Source organism: Pezoporus flaviventris, unplaced genomic scaffold, assembly GCF_033815535.1.
Source record: "Pezoporus flaviventris isolate CSIRO_AGI_PZ_B2104156 unplaced genomic scaffold, CSIRO_AGI_Pfla_v1 ptg000030l, whole genome shotgun sequence".
Taxonomy (NCBI): domain Eukaryota; kingdom Metazoa; phylum Chordata; class Aves; order Psittaciformes; family Psittacidae; genus Pezoporus; species Pezoporus flaviventris.
In genome coordinates this window covers 9,562,817-9,568,816 of record NW_026892578.1, presented here as the reverse complement: position 1 = coordinate 9,568,816, position 6,000 = coordinate 9,562,817, and positions in this window count along the sequence as shown.

Genomic DNA, 6,000 nt, shown 5'->3' with positions numbered 1-6,000 from the left:
GCATAAGCAGGAATTCAAGGTGGACTAAGAGAAAGACTTCTAGTTTGAAATTTTGATTTCGGCTATTTAGACCAAAAAAGTCAGAAACTTCCTTGCAGGCAATAAAAAAAAAAAAAATTCAGCACCATAAAGTTTGCATAAGAGCCATTATATGTTTCTAACCAATATTAAAACTATTCTGGTAATACAAGTAATTTAACAGTCCTAGTTAACTACTATTGTTATTTAATGACTATATGAACAACACCTTTATTTATCTGCTGTTACCTGGCAAATAATCAATAAAATCAGCACTTGGATGAAACTTTCAGAAACTTACGCAGTTGTATATTTCCCTTCTTCCTAGCTTTAATATGTTCCTGCTGGGCTGATGTGGCGGATTGATACGTTTTCCCCAGCTATCTTAAATAAGATTGGTTTTGGATGCTTGGTGTCCCCAGGCTGGCCGTCTTTTCCTCTTCTTTCCTTCTTGTCTCTTGGCCAGCTAAAATTAATGTCTTCTCTGCTGTTCTTCTCTGGGATCTCTATTACATTCTGAAGGGTCAGAAGTGGAGCAAGATAAGCAAAATATTAAGAACGATCTCAGTGAAAACACTGTTGTGTCTTTTAAGGGATAGTCAGTTTTCAACATACACATGACAAAGACTTGTACTAGCAGAGTAAAATTACTGTTAGCCCAGAAATACTCTCTTATCTCAAGCTATCTTCTCAATCTCAGGCAAAAAAAAATTCCGTATGATAATAATACCCTTAGATATCCAGGACGTACTGGGGAGGGGGAAATTTATATTTGTTACATACAGTAACAGAAAAGAAGCAGATAATTACATTAAAAAGTGAAATCCTTTACAAAAATAACTATTTTGATTTTACATTTAAAAATTTCAAGTCCTATTCCAAAGCAAGAAAAAGGAAATGTGAACTATGAGTGAGCAAAAATAGAAATGTTTGCTTGTTTTAACTTAGCAACTCAAAAGATTTTCTGTGTTATTTGTTAAAACAAAAAAGTACGTAAAAGTTTAGGTCACAAACAAATATGTTTAGCTTCAATATAATCTCCCAGACAACATTTTTAACATATAATCAACCACCATGGAAGTGAGCTTCTAGATGAGGTGTCTTCCTGGCAGAGGAATGCTGAATGTCAGATGAAAATACAGTACTTGATTCTAATTGACAGCTTTATATATCTGTGGCTTTTTTTCTGGGTGTGTATTTTTTTTTTCCATCAACCATTCAAATTTACCTAAACTGATTTTAGAGTGCAATAGGCCATTCGGGTTTTAAATAAATCACTTTTTACAAACCTGCCTGTACTGTTAAGTCTTTTGACCTTATATGAAGTATAATGTTGTTCTGGCTTATCTCAAGACTAAACTCTAGAAAATGTCTTTTTTTTCCATGACAAGGGAATTTTACTAGTATTTAGTGAATTCTAGGACTCATCACCAGGCCCTGGCCGTAAATAAATTTATAAACAGACAACATGATCTAAGATTTTAAACACCTGCCAGTCAGCGTCTTAACTTGTTAGTGCAAATGTCAGAGCACTGAATTCTCTCTGACACTGTTGGTATTTCCTGAAAAGTCTATGCATTTGCAACTGTAACCTGAAAGTTTTGAAAGAAAACATGTAGTCTTTAATAGGCATGATATTAGAGGTCATTAAATTTTACATTCTGACATCATTGCTCTTTAATTATCAGCTAATACTGAGACTTCTCTGCCTGTTTTAATAGGGTGGAGTGCATTGAAATGGATTGAAAGCAAAGAACAGTTTTGCCTTTAGTCTTCTTTTTCGATCAAACTTAGGCAGTAAAGGCAATCTAAAAAGAACAACGATGAGGATATGTAGCAATTTACTATTAATTGCACATAAATCACAAAATATTTTTCAGAGAAAAAAAACAAAACTAAAAGTTAAAATATTGTTTCTGATACTCCAAGATTCCTATATTGTGTCAGAAAAAGATGAGAAATTTGTCCTACATAGATTATCTTGTTTTGTTTCATTTGACAAGTTGCAATTATATATTGTCTCATATGTGCACCAAAGTATGGAAATGTCAAAACTTGATAAAGTTTTGCGGCATTCTCCACCAGATAATACCTCACCTTATTTAAAAAAATTACATCTCAATAAATTTAATCAATTTAAGCATCTATTTTACACTCTTTTTTAAGTAAATTAAGCAAGGACATATGAAGACCTGTGCTGTAAGCCCTGGAATTCTCTGTAAAACCTCTTGGAAGAGCAAAGGTGCTCACAGTATCCCACTCTCCCAAGCAACTATATTATTGTAGACTTGGAGTCTCCTAACCCTGGTACATTGAGTCACAAAATGTTTTAAAATTAGAATACAGATCGGACAAAACAACATAGAACAGAAGCCACATTGTCAGTGCGAAAGGGAAGCTCCCAAGCAAGAAGGTCTCCCAAATTCTTTAAGGTCAAGGAACAGTCATCTGATAGCATGAAAAAATCTTGGCAGACAGACTTCTTCCTTTTGGAGAGGCAATTCTATGTCCATAGGTGTCAAATGTAAAAAGCAAAACCAATCAACCAAACAAATTCCTGCCTCATACTCTATGAACTCTGAACCTACTAACTTTATTTTCTTTCTAAAAGTAAAAAAGGGAATAAGCGTTGTCTAAAAGTACATGAGAAGTGGACTGATAATCCATACAATAGTAGAACTATGTGGGTTTCCATTTCTATTGATTTCAACACTTTATGATTTATACAAAATTGCATACATAAATATGAGGGAATTAAATTGTATCAGAAGAAAAGTATTAGATTAAATATGTTAATTTATTTTCTAAAATCATTGTCTAAAATCTATGAGACAATTAGAGAAGTTCAACTTATTCTTAAGTAAAGACTGAGAAGTAACAAGAAATAAGAAATACAACTTAGCTAACAATTATATCAACAATTAATACATCAAACAAAATTGTCAATCTTTTATAATTTTGATTAAATATGCTTATCAATAATATTATTACTCATTTACGGTACAGATTCTAAATCCTAAAATAATGCCTAAACAGCAACTTACTTGGAAAAATTGATCCATTAAATGCACAGTAAGGGGTATTCATCTGTAATAATGAATAAAAAATATTTTGTTCACCTCTAACAGCTAGAAATACTTTAAATTAATTCATGTAACAGAGAAGTTCTAGAACCTTATGCAACATAGTTTTTCATGCCAAACATACACCCAGGTTTATGTTATAAAACCACCAATCTGAAGGGTTGTAGAAAAACCCTGAAATGATTTGGGGAACTTTGAGATGAAAAATCATTCAAAGCAGCAATTTAGATCTAGGGTCAAAGAGCCACCAAAGAGACCCATCAGAGGCTAAATTGTGTGGATTAAGATAGCCTGCTCCAGAGTGAACTAGTTCACAGCACTATGATTATAAATATGCCATTTGAATTTTAGACTGGCAGCTCATACTTTGTTGTCTTTCTGTTAGGAGCATAAATCTTGCATCTCATGTGCATTTGCCCTTCACCTGTGACTTCTTGAAGGATGCTAAATTTTGAACAACTTCTCAACGCTTGTGTTATATACCCCATGTGCCTGATGTCCTCTACTCAGCAATTATAACTCTACATTCACAAAGCAGTATGCAAACAACTTAATGAGTTTGGGGGTTCCAGGTGCAAAAAAAACCACTGATAAACTGAAGAGGGCCTGGTGAAGATCTGCTAATGTGATTAGGGGCTGGAGTACATAATGTGTGAAAAGAGGTTAAGGGAACTGTGCCTGTTATTGTTCACATATTATGTGCTCCAGCCACCAGCCACATTAGCAGATCTTCATTGGACCCTCACAAGTTCTTCATTTGCTCAAATACAAGAGTGTGAAATTGAGCTAGTCCAAAAATAAATAAAATGAAGTAGTTTTTCACACAACATACCGTTATGCCATAAATCTTTCTGACCCACAGTGTTGTGGATATTAAGTCTGTACCACTTCAAAGAATGATTGGAGGAAATTAAAAGAGAAATCTCTAACAAGGGCATTAAATGTAAAGATGCACTTTCTGCCTCAGAAAGAAACCCTAACTTTCTAATTGCTGTAGACTGAAAGAATCTTCTGAAAGTATTCACACAGACTTTTTGAATCCTGTTACTCTTCCCTGGGCATATGCTGTTTGGTATTGTCAGTGTCTAAGCTAGATGGGCCTTTAATCTGATGTGGTTCAGTTATTTTTACATGTGGCATCTTTGGTAACCAGAATAACAGGCAAAGGACAAGAGGGGGTCCAGATCATTTGAGGTGGAAACATAAACAACCCTCATCACTTTGAGTAAAGGCAAAGAGAAGATTCCCACTGAATCAACCAGGCAGCTGAAGAGCCAAGTATGTGGGCGAGCTCCGAAAACTGTAGTTATTTGTTGAAACAGCATACACAGTGCTGACTGCTGAAGCACCTCTGCTGGGTCAGCATAGGAAATTTGGTTTTCCATTCTCCCACTGAAGAGATGTGTCACTGTTCTTCATCAGTATTCTTTTGAACCATCTAGGCTGGGGGCTAATGAAAACCAAAGGGCTGATAATCAGTGTTCTTAAAATGCAATAAATTAAAGAATGACAAATTGGACTGAAACCCTTGGAGGTCTTTTGTATAACTCTTGGCTAAGAATTTGATTATGCAGCCATGTTATGAAAGGAAAATAAAATATTTTCCTGACAATGTTAAACTGTTTAAGAGTATCTAGAGACTAAATGCTAGACGTAGTTTAGGAAATAACAGAACACTGATTAAGTTCAGGTGGACTATTCAGAAGCTTAAACCCAGAACCACCATATTCCATTACCATTTATAATTTGTATATAAATCTTATTTCTGCAGTTTGATTTACATTTAAGAATAATTTAGAAAAAGCATTCAGAAATGTGGTGAATTATAATGCTGCACAGATTCTATCAAGTCTTCATGCTCAGCAGGAGATGAGAAATTTGCAGAAGAATTACTGGCACTAATACAAGATAACTGGGAGAGAGTAAATCTTAATGCTTTGGGAAAAGAGATAATATACATTACAGGGGCATCTGCGAAAGTATCTCCCATTGTTTTTCCAAATCCAAATCAACCCAGTTTACAAGGACATTGCTTTCTCATACATAATGAAAAGAGTAACTAGGGAGTTACTTAAGCTGAATAATATTGTTATGTTGTTATTATGTTACTATTATTACTAAATACTGATAAAAATACAAGCAGTATGCTGTATAATTATAAGAATAAAATTAAGCAGGCCATTATTTCCTGACTTCACTTTATGTTTTTGTTGTTGTTATTATTACAAACAGCATATTGACATTTATCTAAAAACAAATGTTATTTGTTTCTAAAGGTAAAAATACATTTTTAGAAAAAATAAAACTTTTTCAGAGATAGGATTACTTGCTGCTGGCTGATGAATTTATTGTTTGGTTGGGTTTTTTTCATAATAAATTGCATTTTAATTCTGGTTTTGGTTATGCTTAGATAGAGCAAAGAAAACTAACAGAATTCTTCCAACTCTTCACCATGTTTAATGACTTGCATGACTTTTCTTCTCCATATCCTGTCTTTTTTTTTTTCCAGCCGAGGAGTCACTTTATCTATTTTTGTGTATTCAAAACAAGTCCCAGTTCAGATTAATCTTTAGGCAATTGCATAAATTTGTCCACCACCAGCTGAATGTGGTTTTAGAAAGTGTTTCTTTAGAATTGCCTTGCTGATGACCTTACTGAATTTTCTCTAAAGAGCAAAATAACATGCAAACCTCTGTCTCTAGCATTGGCAATTTTTTAATTACATTTTCCCTTCAAATTCTGCTCAAATTCTCCTCAAATTCTCCCCTTCCAGGAGACAGGACAATTTCACTTGCATACCACATCTCCAATTCTTCCCATTCTCCTTTTCAGCACCTAACTGGCTTACTGTTGAAGCTGCATTTCCCCAACATTGTCTGCCAACATAGCCAGCACGAAT